This window comes from Rattus norvegicus, chromosome 2, assembly GCF_036323735.1.
Source record: "Rattus norvegicus strain BN/NHsdMcwi chromosome 2, GRCr8, whole genome shotgun sequence".
Classification (NCBI taxonomy): domain Eukaryota; kingdom Metazoa; phylum Chordata; class Mammalia; order Rodentia; family Muridae; genus Rattus; species Rattus norvegicus.
Window position 1 is genome coordinate 3,147,070 of NC_086020.1, and position 19,822 is coordinate 3,166,891.

Genomic DNA, 19,822 nt, shown 5'->3' on the forward strand with positions numbered 1-19,822 from the left:
CTTTTAAAGATTTATCATAATTACCTAAGCCGAATCTTAGTAACTTGGTGAATTCAGTTAGTTCCCAATAGGCCGCAATAGTAACAAGTGGAGTGTACGGGATATAGACAAATTTTCACAAATGGAATCAAAATTTCTAGGCAAATTCAGTGAGTTCCCAATGGTACATGCTTGTATGAGTGTGCTTTTCAAGATATAGCAACATTTTAACGATCGGAGTCTAAGTATCATGGTGAATTCAGTGGGTTCCTTATAGGATTCGCATGTAATAAGGGTACGATTCAAGATACAGCAACATTTTAACGAACTGAAACACTGTTTCTTTGTGAATTCAGGTAGTTCCCATTAGCAGGCTCTAGTAATATGTATACTTTAAATGATTTATCCAAATGTCGTGAGCTGAATCTAAGTAACTTGTTGAATTCAGTTAGTTCCAAATAGGCCCCAATATTAACAAGTGGACTGTTCGGGATATAGAAAAATTTTCACGAATGGAATCAAAATTTCTAGGCAAATTCAGTGAGTTCCCAATGGGACATGCTTGTATGCGTGTGCTTTTCAAGATATAGCATCATTTTAACGAACGGAATCTAAGTATCATGGTGAATTCTGTAGGTTCCCAAAAGGATTCGAATGTAATAACTGTACTATTCAAGATAAAGCAACATATTAACGAACTGAAACACTGTTTCTTTGTGAATTCTGGTAGTTCCCATTAGCAGGGTCTAGTAATATTTGTACTTTTAAAGATTCATCAAATTTTGTGAGCCGAATTCAAGTAACTTGGTGAATTCAGTTAGGTCCCAATAGGCCGCAATAGTAACAAGTGGACTGTTCGGGATATAGAAAAATTTTCACGAATGGAATCCAAATTTCTAGGCAATTTTAATGAGAACCTAATATGTCGTGCTTGTATGAGTGTACTTTTCAAGATACAGCAACATTTTAACGAACAGAATCTAAGTATGATGGTGAATTCTGTGCGTTCCTAATTGGATTCATACGTAATAAGGAACTGTTCAAGATACAGCAACATTTTAACGAACTGAAACATTGTTTCTTTGTGAACTGAGGTAGTTCACATTAGCTGGCTCTAGTAATATGTGTACTATTAAAGATTTATCAAATTTCGTGATCCGAATCTAAGTAACTTGGTGAATTTAGTTAGTTCCCTATAAGCCGCAATATTAACAAGTGGACTGTTCGGTATATAGAAAAATTTTCAGGAATGGAATCAAAATTTCTGGACGAGTTCAGTGAGTTCCCAATGGGACATTGTTGTATGAGTGTACTTTTCAAGATATAGCAACATTTTAACGTATAGAATATAAGTATCATGGTGATTTCAGAGGGTTCCCAATAGGATTCGCATGTATTAAGGGTACTATTCAAGATATAGCAACATTTTAACGAACTGAAACACTGTTTCTTTGTGAATTCAGGAAGTTCCCATTAGCAGGCTCTAGGAATATGTGAACTTGAAAGATTTATCAAAATTTCATGAGCCGAATCTAAGTAACTTGGTGAATTCAGTTAGTTCCCAATAGGCCGCAATAGTAATAAGTGGAATGTTCGGGTTATAGAAAAATTTTCAGAATGGAATCAAAATTTGTAGGCAAATTCAGTGAATTGCCAACGGGACATGCCTGTATGACTGTGCTTTTCAAGATATAGCAACATTTTATCGATGGAATCTAAGTATCATGGTGAATTCAGTGTGTTCCCAATAGGATTCGCATGTAATAAGGGTACTATTCAAGATACCGCAACATTTTAACGAACTGAAACATTGTTTCTTTGTGAATATAGGTAGTTCCCATTAGCAGGCTCTAGTAATATGTGTAATTTTAATGATTTGTCATAATTTCCTGAGCCGAATGTAAGTAGCTTGGTGAATTCAGTTAGTTCCCAATAGGCTGCAATAATAATAAGTGTAATGTCGGGATATAGAAAAATTAACACGAATGGAATCAAAATTTCGAGGCGAATTTAAGGAGTTTCCAATATGACATGCTTCTATGAGTGTCCTTTTCAAGATATAGGAACATTTTAACGAACAGATTATAAGTATCATGGTGAATTCAGTGGGTTCCTAATAGGATTCGCATATATTAAGGGTACTATTCAAGGTACAGCAACATTTTAACGAACTGAAACACTGTTTCTTTGTGAATTCAGGTAGTTCCTATTAGCAGGCGCTAGTAATATGTGTAACTTGGTGAATTCCATTAGTTCCCAATAGGCCGCATACTACCAAGTGGATTGTTCAGGATATAGAAAAATTTTCACGAATGGAATCAAATTTCTATGCAAATTTAGCAAGTTCCCAATGGGCCATGCTTGAATGAGTGTGATTTTCAAGATATAGCAACATTTTAACGAAGGGAATCTAAGTATCATTGTGAATTCAGTGGGTTCCCAATAGGATTCTCATGTCATAAGGGTGCTATTCAAAATACAGCAACATTTTAACGAACTGAAACACTGTTTCTTTGTGAATTTAGGTAGTTCCCATTAGCAGGCTCTAGTAATATGTGTACTTTTAAAGATTTATCAAATTTCGTGAGCCTAATCTAAGTAACTTGGTGAATTCAGTTAGTTCCCAACAGGCCCAATAGTAACAAGTGGTCTGTTCGGGATATAGAAAAATTTTCAGGAATGGAATTAAAATTTCTAGGCAAATTCAGTGACTTCACAATGGGACATGCTTGTATGAGTGTGCTTTTCCAGATATAGCAACATTTTAACGAACGGAATCTAAGTATCATTCTGAATTCAGTAGGTTTCCAATAGCATTCACATGTGATAAGGGTGTTATTCAAGTTACAGACACATTTTAACGAACTGAAAACACTGTTTCTTTGTAAATTCAGGTATTTCCCTACAGCAGGCCCTAGTAATATGTGTACTTTTAAAGATTTTTCAAAATTTCGTGAGCCGAATCTAAGTAACTTGGTGAATTCAGTTAATTCCCAATAGGCCGCAATAGTAACAAGTGGACTGTTCGAGATATAGAAAAATTTTCACGAATGGAATCAAAATTTCTAGGCGAATTCAGTGAGTTCCCAATGGGAGATGCTTGCATGAGTGTACTTTTCAAGATGTATCAACATTTTAAAGAACGGCATCTAAATATCATGGTGAATTCCGTAGGTTCCCAGTAAGATTCGAATGTAATAAGGGTACTTTTCAAGATACAGCAACATTTTAACGAAAAGAAACACTGTGTCATCGTGAATTCAGGTAGTTCCCATTAGCAGCCTCTAGGAAGATGTGTACTTTTAAAGATTTATCAAAATTTCGTAAGCCGAATCTAAGTAACTTGGTGAATTCCGTTAGTTCACAATAGACCGCAATAGTAACATGTGGACTGTTCTGGATATAGAAAAATTTCCAGGAATGGAATCAAAGTTTCTAGGTGAATTCATTGAGCTCCCAGTGGGACATACTTGTATGAGTGTACTTTTCAAAATATATCAACATTTTAACGAACGGAATCTAAGTATCATGGTGAATTCAGTGGGTTCCTAATAGGATTCGCATATAATAAGGGTACTATTCAAGGTACAGCAACATTTTAACGAACTGAAACACTGGTTCTTTGTGAATTCAGGTAGTTCCCATTAGCAGGCTCTAGTAATATGTGTACTTTTAAAGATTTATCATAATTACGTGAGCCGAATCTAAGTAACTTGGTGAATTCAGTTAGTTCACAATAGGCCACAATAGTAATAAGTGGACTGTTGAGGACATAGAAAAATTTTCTCGAATGGAATTAAAATTTCTTCGCGAATTTAAGGAGTTCCCAATGGGACATGCTTGTATGAGTGTGCTTTTCCAGATATAGCAACATTTTAACGAACGGAATCTAAATATCATGTGAATTCAATAGGTTCCCAATAGTATTCGCATGTAATAAGGGTACTATTCAAGATACAGCAACATTTTAAAGACCTGAAACACTGTTTCTTTGTGAATCTGGTAGTTCCCATTAGCAGGCGCTAGTACTATGTGTACTTTTAAAGATTTTTCAAAATTTCCTGAGTCGAATCTAAGTAACTTGGTGAATTCAGTTAGTTCCCAAAAGGCCGCAATAGTAACAAGTGGTCTGTTGGGGATATAGAAAAATTTTTCACGAATGGAATCAAAATTTTAGTCGAATTCAGTGAGTTCCCAATGGGACATGCTTGTATGAGTTTACTTTTCATGATACAGCAACATTTTAATGAACTGAAACAATGTTTCTTTGTGAATTCAGGTAGTTCCCTTTATCAGGTCTAGTAATATGTGTACTTTAAGATTTATCAGAATTTCGTGAACGGAATCTAAGTAACTTGGTGAATTCAGTTAGTTCCCAATAGGCTGCAATAGTAACAAGTGGACTGTTCGGGATATAGAAAAATTTTCACGAATGGAATTAAGCGCATCTTATAGGACACCTACTGAATTCACCGTGATACTTAGATTCATTTCTTGAAAATGATGCTATACCTTGAAAAGTACACTTATAAAAGCATGTCCCATTTGGAACTCACTGAATTCTCCTACAAGTTTAATTCCATTTGTGAAAATTTTTCTATATTCCGAAAAGACCACTTTTTCTATCATGGCCTATTGGGAACTAACTGAATTCACCAAGCAAATGAGATTCGGCTATTGAAAATTTGATCAATCTTTAGAAGTACACTTCTTTCGTGAGCCTGCTACTGGGATCTACCTGAATTCACAGAGAAATATGTTTCAGTTCGTGAAAATGTTGCTGAATCTTGGATGGTACAAGCGCATTATTACAAGCGCATTATTACAAGCACATCCTGTTGGGTACCTACTGAATTCACCATGATACTTCGATTCGGTCCGTCAAAATGTTCCTATATCTTGAAAAGTACACTTATACAAGCATGTCCTATTGATAATTCAATGAATTCGCATAGAAATTTTGATTCCATTTGTGAAAATTGTTTTATATCCCCAAAAGTCCCCTTATTAATATTACGACCTATTGGAAACTAAGTGATTCATTAATTAACCTAGATTCGGCTCGCGAAATTCTGATAAATCTTTAAAAGTACACTTATTACTAGAGCCTGCTAAAGGAAACTACCTGAATTCATCAACAAACTGTGTTTCAGTTCATTAAAATTTTGCTGTATTTGAATAGTACCCTTATTACATGTGAATCCTACTGGGAACCTACTGTATTCACCATGATACTTATATTCGGTTCATGAAAATGTTGCTATTTCTTGAAAAGCACACTCATACAAGCAAGTCCTATTGGAACTAAATATATTCACATAGAAATTTTGATTCCATTTAGAAAATTTTTCTATATCCCGAAAAGTTCACTTATTAATTACTATCTTGGCCTAGTGGGAACTGAGTTCGCCAAATAACTGAGATTCGGCTCGTGGAAATTTTGATAAATCTTTAATGTACACTTCTTACTATAGCCTGCTAATAGGAACTACCTGAATTCACAAAGAAACTGTGTTTCCGTTCGTCAAAATTTTGCTGTATCTATATAGTACCCTTATTACAAGCACATCCTATTGGGAACCTACAGAATTCACCATGATACTTAGATTCAGTTCCTGAAAATGATGCTGTATCTTGAAAAGTACACTTATACAAGCATGTCCCTTTGGAAAGTCACTGAATTCGCCTAGATTTTTTTATTTCATTAGTGAAAATTTTTCTAATCCCGAAAAGACCACTTTTTTTTTTCGCGGCCTATAGGAAACTAACTGAATTCATCAAGAAAATGAGATTCGGCTAGTGAAAATTTGATAAATCTTTAAAAGTACACTTCTAACTAGAGACTGCTAATGGGGAACTTTTTCTATTAAAAATGTTTTATTTTATTTTAATAATATGCATGTGTATGTAGTAGCTGCTTGGTGGTGATAGTGGGTATGCACACATGTGAATGAAGTTGCTGGCATCCAGAGAGTGTTTCTGAGCTCTTGGAGCTGAGTCAATTGGTTGTTAGCTGCTAGATGTGTTTGCTTTGGCCAAACTCTGATCCTCTGCAAGAGTATTGTGTTCTCTTTTCTACTGAAGCATCTCTTCAGTCCTGGAAAAAACTTTTTTGTTCATTTTGCTTGTTTGTTTTTGTTTCTTTGTTTGTTTGTTTTTCTTGGAAACAAGTTCTCACTATGTGTTAGTTTTCTGTCTAAGCTCCACCCCCACAGTTACTTGGTAACACCCAGGTATGCCTGGCACTATAAAAGGCGCTGCTTGTCCCCTCCTCATTCTCTTACTCTCTTCCTTTCTTGCTTCTTGTTCTTGCCCTGCTTCCCCTCTTCCCCTCTGTCCCTTCTCTCCCCATTCTCCTTCCACCTTCCCTCCACATGCTCATGGCCAGTCTTTACTCCTCTCCTCTTCTACTCTTCTCTCATTAAACATTTCTACAGGAAACCTTGTCCCGTTGTGGTTTGTCTGGATGTGAAATGAGATTTCTACCCCAATATTATGTAGTCCTGGCTGGCCTGAAACACTCTTTGCTACCCAATCACATGTACAGTTAATGGCAATATAATATATTTTCATGGTAATATTTGGGTATGTGAAACAAGATTCTTGTTGGTTTCAATGAAATATGAATGTTTACATATGAATATGCTCTCCATGTTTATGTCAGCTCAATCTAGGCTATAGTCATCATAAAGGAGGGAACCTCGAATAAGAAAATGACTGCCCATAAGATCAGGTTGTAATCAAGCTTATAGGGTGTTATTGCAGTGATTTATACAGGAGGGCCCAGGCTGTTGTGGGTGTGGCCACCTCTGGCCTGTTGGTCCTGGGCTGTATAAGAAAGCAAGGTGAGGAAGGCAGTAAGCAGCACCACTGGTTGACCACTGTACCAGTTCCTGCTTCTAGGTTGCTACCATGTTTGGGTTCCTTTTCCAAGTTCTTTCAGTGATGGATTACCAAGTGGAAGTGTAAGGCAAATACTCTCTTTCCTCTGCAACTTGCTTCAGTGTTTCATCACAGTGATAATAACCCTAACTAGGGCAATGAGTATCAATGCAAGTGTGGAGAAATGTATCACTTGCCTTGTATTTGGCCGTTTAGTAGAAGTTTTCGGGGGTTTAATTTCCAGAAAACATGATTTGTTTACCTCTAGTTTGTTATTTCGTTTTTTAAAATTAATTTATTTATCTTATGTATGTGAGTATACTGTCACTCTCTTCAGACACACCAGAAGAGGGCATCAGATCTCATTACAGATCTGATCTGAGCTACCATGTGGTTGCTGGGAATTGAACTCAGGACCTCTGGAAGAGCAGTCAGGGCTCTAACCCACTGAGATATCTCTCCAGCCTCAGTTCTTATTGGTAATATAGAGATCAGTATATTTGGAAGATTCTTCAACTCCAGTTCGCATTCCTTTCGTGTGGTGTTTGTTAAAATTATGGCTGTTCTTCAGCCACTCCTTTGGAGTTGACAGATTATTCTCAGAGAGAAAAGAATCCCATTGGGGAGAAGTAGCAGGTATTTGTAAATTTTGTTCTCTTCAGATATTTATTTCACTAATTTCCACTACTTGGAAAGTGACTTTGCCTTGGGACAATTTTTTATAGAAAACATAGTTTTAGTTTCTTGTGGGGCTTGCTTGGTTTTGCATTTTTCCTTAATTATTGGCACCATACCCACAGCCTCTTCAATGATAGGCGAGTGCTGCACCCTTGATGCATATCCATAGCCTTAGCATCTCTCTCAGTGTCAGACTTGATACCCTCCTTGTTACACCATCAATAACGATTTTCTCACTGTTTTTTCACAGCAGAATCTTTGGTGAGCATACCGTGCTCTTAAATGAATAATCAAATGAATTGTTATTATTTTTTATTTCTCAATTATTTTTCTTTTATTTGTTCATTTTTTTAAGAAATGAGACTAGGGTTCTGTAGTTGAGGCTCTTCCTGAGTTCATTATATAGAATGGGCTGGCCTTGAACTTCCTTGTACCTCCCAGACACTGAAATTAAAGGTGTAATACACCATACCTGACTTTAAGTTTGAAGATATATTCTATTATTTGTAGAGAAATGGCAGGAGGACACTGTTCCCAGATTGCCAGCTTGCAGGCAACCTAGGGTCTTTGTCATTCTAAGCAAACTGAGACAAAGGAAGCAGACTTTCTCAAGCAGAGAATCCTGGTGCTGTGCCAAGTAAGCTGCAAACCTGAGGAAGAGACCTTCTTCTTGCTTTTCCCATGAGAAAGTAACATTTTTTATAGTTTAATAGAGATCTTGATGGGAAGCATGGTGGTGAGCAGAAGCAGAGAGAGCAGACTGGATAAACAACATTCTTTACCTCTCAAAGCTTCCCTCCTGGGACATGCTTCTTCCAACAAGGCCATACCTCTTAATCCCTTCCAAACACCACCACCAGCTGAGTGTCTAAATATCAGAGTCTGTGAGGACAGTTTCATGCATATGACTACATGTTGTTACATTTAATGACTGCCACATACACATTAGCAGAATGTTCAAATCATTTGCTGATAAAAGTACGTGTATAGATTCAGAGTTTCTTTGAACCAGTCATTATGCAATAGGAATTTCTTTGGCTCTTAAGGGATGAAGACTAGCAAATAAACCTCTTTAGGAGAATTTATGAGATACATCTGGCAATTCTGGGTTGATGAAGAACACAGCATGGAACACCCAGGTACCCGCCTAGAGCAAATTTAAGAGCAAAGTCGACAGAATTAGTAATTTCTTCTCAGGGCCTTTTACATATGCCCCTAAAATATTTAAATTGTCTTTCTCACTCCTAGGACTTAGGTGACAAAGTCCATGTGTCTTTAGCCATTTTTCATGTATAGAATATGTTGTTAATACAAATGTCAGAAAGAAAAACCAAATCAAAAGGCATTTCAAAAACTAGGAGTCATGTGTGTGGATAAAATATTTTTAAGATTAAAGACTCTTATAAATCTTACCAAAGCTAGTTTGACTTTGATAGTGAAGGCTTCATATAATAGTCTTTGATATAATCTTAGAGAATTACAGAACGCAATGTAAATGTTGCATTAATTTATGAAAGTTAATGCAGTGGTGGCCTAACTTGTACCTAGAAAAATTTAATTGTGACTCTTTTGATCCAACAATGACTTAACTAGCTGAGTAGTTAGTCCCTAAGCTGGAAGCCTGAGACATGCTAGGATCTGGTAATCTTGGTGTTGTATAGTAGAGTTAAGTGTTGCATTAAGAATGCCAGTGTTTTCTGTCCTCTGACCTTGTCTTCCCTTCTCTGCCCTCATGGCTCTGCTCTTGTCTGCCTGCTTCTACCCAGTCTCCAGGCCCTCACCCCTCGCCAATCCTTCTTACCCCTGATCTCTTGCATGTAATCATTTCTCAAGAACACATCTTGACCTGGGTCTGCAGTAAGTAATACTCCCTTAATGTATTTTGTTTCAACCTCATGTATTAAATTTGTTATCACACTAACAAGTCCTTTATGTAGATCTTTTAATGAACTTCTTGGGGGTGCATTTTGTTTAACAGATGTGTTATACTATGTGTGTTTTCTTGAGTGGCTTGTATGACACAGTTTAAGAGTCATTTTAGGTCAGATGACAAAGGGAATATTTTAGTAGATTGTTTAACTAATTAATGGTAACAAGTAAGCGACAGTTGGATTTATTGATGTTTTATGCAAAGTGGATGTTAAGTGTTATTCAGGAGGGCATAGATTCCCCATTGACCCTGATTACAAGTGGAAAGTTGGAAAGTGTTTAAATATGAGACTAAAAGTGTAGGGAGGATGTTCTCTGGACAGACTGCACTGATAAAGCAACGAGAAAATAACACATTTTGATAAGGCTTACTTGGGATTATACTTTTGTCTTTCATTAATTGGACATTTGAGTTTTCAAATTTCCCATTTCCCTTGATAAAATATCAATGAAGAGTATGTTATGGTATAAAACTGACTTTTTTTTTCTCTCTCCGTACAGAATCTCTGCCTACCATGAGGCAGTGTTGTTGGAGGACAAAATCTGAAAATCATGGCTGGGAAAAAGGCTGTGTTTTAATGAATATAGATATTACATATCCAGATAATTTTTGTTCATTTTAGTTTACAATATGGCTTCAGGTAGAATATATTTTCACTGTTCAAAAATTCTAACCTTTAAAGTTAATTTTACTCTCAAAAATTTTGTTAAGAGGAAGTAGATATTCTTGCACAGAACAATTCAATATATTTTTGTTTAGCTCAGCATTGCTAGTAATACTGAGAATTAGGAAAAACATATAAGTATCTAGTACATAGTGTTATTAGTTAATCTTCTGTATATAGCAAAACAAATTCTTTTTATGTTTCTAATTTTTGAAAAATACAAAGAACAGATAAAATTTACTAATCAGTAAAAGTAAGTTGTTTGCAGTTTGGACAAAGTATACCACTAGTTGTCACCTATAGCTTCACTTTAAAGGCAAACTAATCTTTACTATATTAATCCTGCCAATCCATGAGTTTGGGAGATCTTTCCATCTTCTGAGATCTTCTTCAATTTCTTTCTTCAGAGGCTTGAAGTTCTTATCATACAGGTCTTTCTCTTGCTTGGTTAGAGTCTCACCAACGTATTTTATATTATTTGGGACTATTATGAAGTGTGTCATTTCCCTAATTTCTATCTCTGCTTGTTCTCTTTTGTGTAGAGAAAGGCTACTGATTTGTTTGAATTAATTTTATACCCCGCCACTTTGCTGAAGGTGTTTATCAGGTTTAGTAGTCCTCTGGTGCAACTTTTGAGATCACTGAAGTATACAATCATATTGTCTGCAAATCGTGATATTTTGACTTCTTCCTTTCTAGTCTGTATCCCTTTGATCTCCTTTTGTAGTCTGATTGCTCTGACTAGAACTTCAAGAACTATATTGAATAAGTAGGGAGAGAGTGGGCAGCCTTGTCTAGTCCCCGATTTTAGTGGGACTGCTTCACGTTTCTCTCCATTTAGTTGAATACTAGCTACTGGTTTGCTGTATATGGCTCTTCCTATCTTTAGGTATGGGCCTTGAATTCCTGTTCTTTCCAGGAACTTTATCATGAATGGGTGTTGTATTTTGTCAAATGCTTTCTCAGCCTCTAATGAAATGATCATGTGGTTTTATCTTTCAGTTTGTTTATAGTGGGTTACGTTGATGCTTTTTCGTGTGTAAAATCATCCCTGCTTCCCTGGAATGAAGCCTACTTGATCATGATGGATGATTGTTTTGATATGCTCCTGGATTCGGTTTGCAAGAATTTTATTGAGTATTTTGTGTTGATATTCATAAGGGAAATTGGTCTGAAGTTCTCGTTCTTTGTTGGGTCTTTGCATGGTATAGGTATAAAAGTAATTGTGGCTTCATAGAAGGAATTCGGTAGTCCTCCACCTGTTTCAATTTCATGGAATAATTTGGATAGTATTGGTATGAGGTCTTCTATGAAGGTCTGATAGAATTCTACACTGAACCAATCTGGACCTGGGCTCTTTTTGATTGGGAGACTTTTATTGATTGCTTCAGATTCAATGCAAACCCCATCAAAATTCCAAGCCAATTTTTCATGGAGTTAGAACAACTTACAAATTTTTCCGGAATAACAAAAAAGCCCAGGGGTGTGAGGAGCTGTCCTCACATACTCCATTACAAGATGGCATCGGCATCCGGCAGAACGCACCTAGTAAAAAGGGCAATACGCAGGTGCCTGGTACCTTCCCTACTCAAAGGGACACGTATGCTTTGGTATGTCATCTGGCATAATTGGCAGTGACCAGTCAGAGAGTGACACGTCCTAGGTGAGGATAGTTTCCTATATAAGGGACGGTTATTCCTCACTCGGCGTCTCCGCATTGTAAGCTTATGCTCTCCCTCTCAAGACGCATTAAAGCTTTTCTGCAGAAGGATCCTGTGTGTGCCACGTCGTTCCTGCTGGCGAGATGTAGCGCGGGACATCTGGTGCCGAAAACTCGGGAAAGACCTCGCCATCGTCAGCACCTTCGGAGATCCCTTGGCGACAAGGAGGATTCAGAACTGCAGGTAGGTACGTTCGGAGAGGCAGGTCTCTCTTGGACTTTGGTCTGGGGTTGTCACCACCTTGGGAAGGATTTGTTGAGGCTATAGTATTTGTCCTGGGAGCCACCCTACTCTTTCTTATTATTATGTTCTGTTTTCACCGTTTTCACTGTTAAAAGGACGATCACAGCAGCTGAAGGCACGTCTCAGTCTCTCGTATATAAGTGAGCTTCGCGCAGCTCCCTTTTACCTTCGATTTTGACTGTTGAGGAGCAAGGACGCGATAAGGCCGACGTAGATAAGTGGCACCGTCCGGGGAGGCGCGTGTAAGAGAGCATAAGAGAGCATAAGAGAGTACATAAGAGAGCAGCGTGTTCGTCTCTACCCTTTCACCTCACGCCTTGTCAGACGGACGTAGATAAGCTGCTGGCGTTCCTGGCCCATCATGGGATCCTCACAGTCTGTGGTCATGTCCTTGGAAACAGTGTTAAAGCAGAGGGACATCAAAATTGTAGGAAGAACACTTAACAACTTTGTGAAGGAGGTGGAGAGGGTGGCTCCTTGGTTTGCCTGTTCAGGCTCGTTTACAATTGCCTCATGGAACAAACTTGGAAAGGACCTTGACAGAAGATTGGCGGAAGAGGTTCTGTGCCTAGGGACCAAAGCTATATGGAAGCTGGTTAAGAATTGTTTAAAGGATGAAACGTGTAAGGCAACAGTAGTAGAAGGACAGGCCACTCTCGAGGTAGTCCGGGACAGTATGTCAGAAACCGAACGTAGTGAGAGGTTGGGCACATGCAAGAAAAAGGACGTCCTAAGAAAGAAAAAAGGCCCTCCTGGTAAGTCTGCAGACATGGGAGCGTTGAGATTTTCAGATTCCAGCACTTCCTCCTCTACACATAAACCAGGAGGGGGAGCCAGCCTATACCCTGTGAAAGAGCTAGAAGCACTGAACCTCAACAGTTCTGAAAAGCTCTGAAAATAAAACCTTAGACTCAGAGGAGGAGGCCGAGCTAGATGAGGAAGCAGCTAAATATGAGGAGGAAAGATATTACTCCGATGAATGTAGGGGAAGTAATAGAAGGCTTCTAGCACGGCCGCCACCAACGGCGCCCCCTCCATATGAGACACGCTCACGCGCCTTCTCACTAGTCCCCGAGAGGGTGAGAAGAAAGCTGAGTATGACATTTCTTGTCTTTGAGACTCCGGAGGGAGGACGGGTCCATGCCCCTGTTGAATATAATCAGATTAAGGAATTAGCGGAATCAGTTAGAAAGTATGGAGTCACGGCCAACTTTACTCTAACACAACTCAACAGCTTGGCCATGACGGCATTGACACCAGCTGATTGGCAGATGATTGCTAAGGCAGCCCTTGCCAGCATGGGCCAATACATGGAATGGAAAGCTCTCTGGTTTGAGGCAGCCCAAACCCAGGCCAGAGCGAATGCTACGGCTTTAATACCTGAGCAACAGGAATGGACTTTCGAACTCTTAACAGGACAGGGCCGCTTTGCAGCTGATCAGTCTGCTTACCACTGGGGCGCCTATGCTCAGGTCTCCAGCACGGCTATTAGAGCCTGGAAGGCACTGTCCAGGAGAGGAGGGATCGATAATCAACTTACAAAAATCATTCAGGGACCCCAGGAAAATTTCTCAGATTTTGTAGCTAGAATGACAGAGGCTGCAGGACGAATCTTTGGCGATCCTGAACAAGCAGCACTGCTTATAGAACAGCTCGTTTTCGAGCAAGCCACCCAGGAGTGCCGAGCAGCCATAGCCCCCCGAAGAAATAAAGGACTACAGGATTGGCTTAGAGTCTGCAGGGAACTTGGAGGGCCCCTTACTAACTCAGGCCTGGCGGCCGCCATTCTCCAGTCCCAACGACGCCCCGTTAAAGGGACGGATAAAAGATTATGCTTTCAATGTGGGAAAACAGGCCATCTAAAAAGAGACTGCAGGATGACAAAAGGAGACAGGGGGTCTGCAACCCTCTGTGTCCGATGTGGCAAAGGCTACCATAGGGCTGACCAGTGCCGATCAGTGAGAGACATTAAAGGCAAACTACTCCCTCCTTTGGAGACTCAGCCTAATGAGATGTCAAAAAACAGGCTGGTGGGCCCCCAGTCCCAGGGCCCTCAAAGATATGGGAACCGCTTTCACAGGGGCACGACCCCGGCAGAGGAGGTCCCCCAAAAGGCGACACAAAATTGGACCTGCGTGCCACCTCAGACTTCTTTCTAATGCCCCAGATGGGCATTCAGCCAATTCCTGCTCAGACTGTGGGGCCTCTACCCCCGGGAACCATAGGCCTTGTCCTTGGGAGAGGATCTCTCGCCCTACAAGGACTGATAGTCCATCCAGGCCTTGTTGAAGCTCAGCGCTCTCTTGATGTTCAGATTCTTTGTTCAAGTCCCGATGGGGTTTTTTCCATAAGTAAAGGAGATAGAATAGCACAGTTATTACTCGGGTCGGGAGTGCCCTGGGTCCCAACAACAGCCTAAGGGTATCTCTCTTGCACAGGTTCGCCAACTTTGTACGAGGATATGACCTCTGTCTTCGCCCTCCTATATCTGGGTGTCCCGTTTGCTTAAAAAACAGAAAAGGGGGAGATGTGAGGAGCTGTCCTCACATACTCCATTACAAGATGGCACCGGCATCTGGCAGAACGCACCTAGTAAAAAGGGCAATACACAGGCGCCTGGTAACTTCCCTACTCAAAGGGACATGTACGCTTTGGTACGTCATCTGGCATAATTGGCAGCGACCAGTCAGAGAGTGACACGTCCTAGGCGAGGATAGTTTCCTATATAAGGGACAGTTATTCCTCACTCGGCGTCTCCACATTGTAAGCGTATGCTCTCCCTCTCAGGACGCATTAAAGCTTTTCTGCAGAAGGATTCTGTGTGTGCCGTGTCGTTCCTGCTGGCGAGACGTAGCTCGGGACACAGGGGAGCTAAAACTATCCTCAACAATAAAAAGACTTCCAGGGAAATCACTATCCCTGAACTCAAGCAGTATCACAGAGCAATAGTGATAATAACTGTATGGTATTGGTATAGAGACAGACAGATAGACCAGTGGAATAGAATTGAAGACCCAGAAGTGAACCCATACACCTATGGTCACTTAGTTTTTGACAAAGGAGCCAAGGAAAAAAGATAACATTTTCAGAAAATGGTGCTGGTTCAAATGGAGGTAAGCATGTAGAAGAATGCAGAAAGATCCATACTTATAAGCCTGTACAAAGGTTAAGTCAAAGTGGATCAAGAACCTCAACATCAAACCAGATACACCCATACTTATAGAAGAAGAAGTGGGGAAAAACCTCGAACACATAGGCACTGGAGAAAATTTCCTGAACAAAACACCAATAGCTTATGCTCTAAGATCAAGAATCGACAAATGGGATCTCATAAATCTGCAAAGCTTCTATAAGGCAAAGGACACATTTGTAAGGACAAAATGACAACCAACAGATCAGGAAAAGATCTTTACTAATCCTACGACCAACAGACGGCTTGTATCCAAAATATACAAAGAACTCATGAAATTAGACTGCAGGGAGACAAATAACCGTATTAAAAAATAGGGTTCAGAGCTAAACAAAGAATTCACAGCTGAGGAATGCTGAATGGGTGAGAAACACCTAAAGAAATGTTCAACATCTTTAGTCATAAGGGAAATGCAAATCAAAACAACCCTAAGATTCCACCTCACACCAGTGACTGGCTAAGATCAAAAACTCAGGTGACAGCAGATGCTGGTGAGGATATGGAGAAGAAGGAACACTCCTCCATTGATGATGGGATTACAGACTGGTACAACCATTCTGGAAATCAGTCTGGAGGTTCTTCAGAAAATTGGATATTGAACTACCTGAGGACCCAGCAATACCTCTCTAGGGCAGATAACCAAAAGATACCCTAACATATAACAAAGACACATGCTCCACTCTGTTTAAAGCAGCGTTATTTATAGTAGCCAGAAGCTGGAATGAACCCAGATGCCCTTCAATAGAGGAATGGATAAAAAAAAAATGTGGTGCATCTACACAATGGAATACTACTCAGCTATCAAAAACAATGACTTTATGAAATTCATAGACAAATGGATGGAACTGGAAAATATCATCCTGAGTGAGGTAAGCCAATCACAGAAAAACACACATGGTATGTACTCATTGATAAGTGGATATTAACCCAAATGTTTGAATTACCCTAGATGCACAGAACACATGAAACCCAAGAAGGATGACCAAAATACGAATGCTTCACTCCTTCTTAAAAGGGGAACAAGATAACCCTTGGGAGGGAATAAGAGAGGCAAAATTTATAATAGAATCTGAAGAAACACCCATTCAGAGCCTGCCCCACATGTGACCCATACATATACAGCCACCAAACTAGATAAGATGGATGAAGCAAAGAAGTGCAGGCTGACAGGAACTGGATATAGATCTCTGCTGAGAGACACACCCAGAATACAGCAAATATATAGGTGAATGCCGGAAGCAAACCACTGAACTGAGAATGGGACCCCCATCGAAGGAATCTTAGAAAAGACTTAAAAAGCTTGAAGGGGCTTGAGATCCCATATGAACAACAATGCCAACCAACCAGAGCTTCCAAGGACTAAGCCTGTACCCAAAGAGTATACATGGACTGACCCTGTGCTCCAACTGCATAGGTAGCAATGAATAGCCTAGTAAGAGCACCAGTGGAAGGGGGAGCCCTTGGTCCTGCCAAGCCTGAATCCCCAGTGAATGTGATTGTTGGGGGGAGGGTCGTAATGAGAGGAGGATGGGGAGGGGAACACCCATATAAAAGGTGAGGGGAAGGTATTAAGGGGATTTTGTCCTGGAAACCAGGAAAGGGAATAACAATTGAAATGTAAATAAGAAATACCCAAGTTAATAAAGATGGAGAAAAAAAAGCAAACTAATCAAAATAGTGTAAAAAAACATAAAATTTTATTTGTAAGTGTGCTGGGATTTTAAAGTTATTTTTGTGGCAGGGAGTTGTACCTGCTGTTTATTGGAATGTCTTTTCTTGGTAGTAGGATGAGCACCTGACTGCCTTGTTCTAGAAGCTGGAGGAACCGTTTGTTCTGTTAAGCAGGAGGATGGAACACTGCAATGTTTAGAGGAAGTGCTATCTATATTAATGGTTAGAGATGTTGAGTGCTTTTTACTGGTTTGTGCCCAATTTTATCATGAACGTTTTAAGATTAAGAAAATTTTGTTTTAATCTTCAATTACTTATAGTCTGACTTATTTGCTTTTCTGTTACAATAATGAAATACCATGATCAAGTCAGTTTATGGAAGAGTTTATTTTGGTTGTGCCAGTTTTAGGACATGTACTATCATATTTTGGAACACCAGGGGGAATATTAGACGTAATATTATTATAACGTAGTGTTATGCTAATAGTTGGGTTATTATAATCCTTATTAACAATCTCTGGTTATTCTAAGTCAGTAATTTTCCTTATTAGATAATATTTACATTTTGGGATTAGTTATGTCATATTCCAAATGAAAGGCAGACTTCTTCTGTCCTCATGCTCTCTCTTCTCTTCATTCTTTTCTCTTCTTTCTCTCGCCCCTTTCCCTTGTCTTGTTCTCCCATTAAATCTCACCAAGTGGAACTGTGGTAGTTTTGTGTGCTTTATTTGGATGGGTGTTCTGGGTATTTATTACAACGAGATTTTAATGACAACAAGTATGATAATTTAAGAGCTTGGAAACCAGACTGACTGGAAATAAATTCCAATTTGGGCACTCACCAGATGTTGAACTTATATTACTTAAACAAAAGTTGTGGGTGATAGTAATTTTTCCCTATAGTGTTGTGAGAATAAATCTAACTCCTTGTAAACCTCTTGTGTTTTATTACATATCAGGAACATTGGGTAGTATTAGCCATTTTAATTGTTTCATGAAATAAAGTTTGTAGAGTTGTGGAGAATGGAGTTTATCAAAGCTAAACTACACATAACTACACATAACTAAATTGTATAATCAGATTTATCTTATAAAATTATAATCTTAAAGGAAGAAGGTTAGAATATAGAACAGGAAATAATGCTATGCTATTGTTAGAAGTGATTTAACATTCTATCAGAAAACTGAAGAAATGGAAATTCATCTATTAAGGTGGCATACAGTCCATAATACATTCTATATTATGTTAACATTATTCTTAAATGTGATTTTTTAAAATGGACTAAATATGTTTTTAATGAGAAGAATTAGTTTGGGTTTGAATGCTCTTTTTTTTCCGATTAGGCAATATGTCAGTATTGAGGGCACCCAGACATCAGAGCTCTGGAAGGCATGTTGATACTGTTTTTTTCTTTGTCTCCTGGGTGTGAGAAGTATAATAGATCTTAAAGAGCTGTATTCTTGTTTGTTTAAAAAAACTGATACATAAGAGAGTGTATGTTGTGTGTGTGTGTATGTGTCTGTGTGTATGTGTGTGTCTGTGTGTGTGTCTCTGTGTGTGTGTATCTAAAATGATAACAATATATTCTTTGGAAAGTATTTTGTTCTTTCTCAATTAAATTTATTCATTTGTTCAAATTGGCTACCCTTTATTATCATAGGTATAGGGAAATTAGAATCCTATTGCTTTAGTGTACGTTGAAATATACAGAGAAGAGTATCTTAAATTGTGGACTCTGTTATGTCACATAGATGAGAATTTCTGGATATTTTCTATATATTTTTATTGCTCATTATGGGGAAATTTCTGCTATACTGTGTCTTCAGACTTTCTCTTCTGTTCAAATAACTCTCCTCCCTTAATGTAGGTAAACATACTAACTTCTATGTTTTGGATAATTCTGTATCATTGAGTTGAGTGAACTGGGCAGTCTGTTTTGCAAATGAAATTTCAGGTTTATGTGTGTATTACTTACTAGTATTATAAGCATTTATTTAGCATTTTTCTTTAGTTCTTTCTGGACAAGATAGCTATATTTGCAGTTTCGTTTGAAAGTCAATTTTTCTCTTACGTGAAAATACTAGAAAATTCTAGATTCCCAACAAGGCTTTATTTTTGTTCTAGGTAGTTTTGACTCAGCTATGAAAGGGATTTTTTTGAATGTAAAGGAATTGATTTTAGGCTAGGGACACTTACCTTCTGGTCTAATGTTCTTTTGTCTGGCTTATGTAGTGAGGCAGGAGAGCTTTATGTGTTCTGTGTTTCTTTGTTCTGAGCCCCCTGCTCTCTAACCTATTTATACCTACTTATACCAGAATTACAAAAGTCTGATTGTAGTTCTATGTCTCATTTTCTTCTCCTAAAATCTGAACCTGATATCTGAGTTGCCTGTTTTTCCTTGTAAGAAATCAAAGGCCACAGAAAAATGACTCTGCTGCTGTTAGATTGAGTCAGTTCATCAGAGCCATATTTGGTGGAGCAAGCTTTTAATCCTAGCAGGTGAATCTCTATGAGTTCCTGGCCAGCCTGGTCTACATAGAACACCTTTTCATCCTGATGTTAACACTCAGCTGGAGTGGCATTTTTACCAGAATAAATTGTAAGGAAAAGCAGGTGCACATAAGTTCTTTAAAGCAATAGTCCTCCCATGGATGGCCTCTGAATGTTGGTGTTGGTGTTGGTGCATTAGAAGTAAAAGTAGAAAAAAAAAGTAAAAGTAGAATTGGAATAATTAGCTCTTTGAAGGCTTTAAGAATGCTAGTGATGGTAGAGAGAGTATCTTGGGTATTTGTATGGATATATCACCTTTCAGTAAAAAAAAAAATTATGGCCTATAGGAAAGGGTAGAATAGAAGGTGGGACA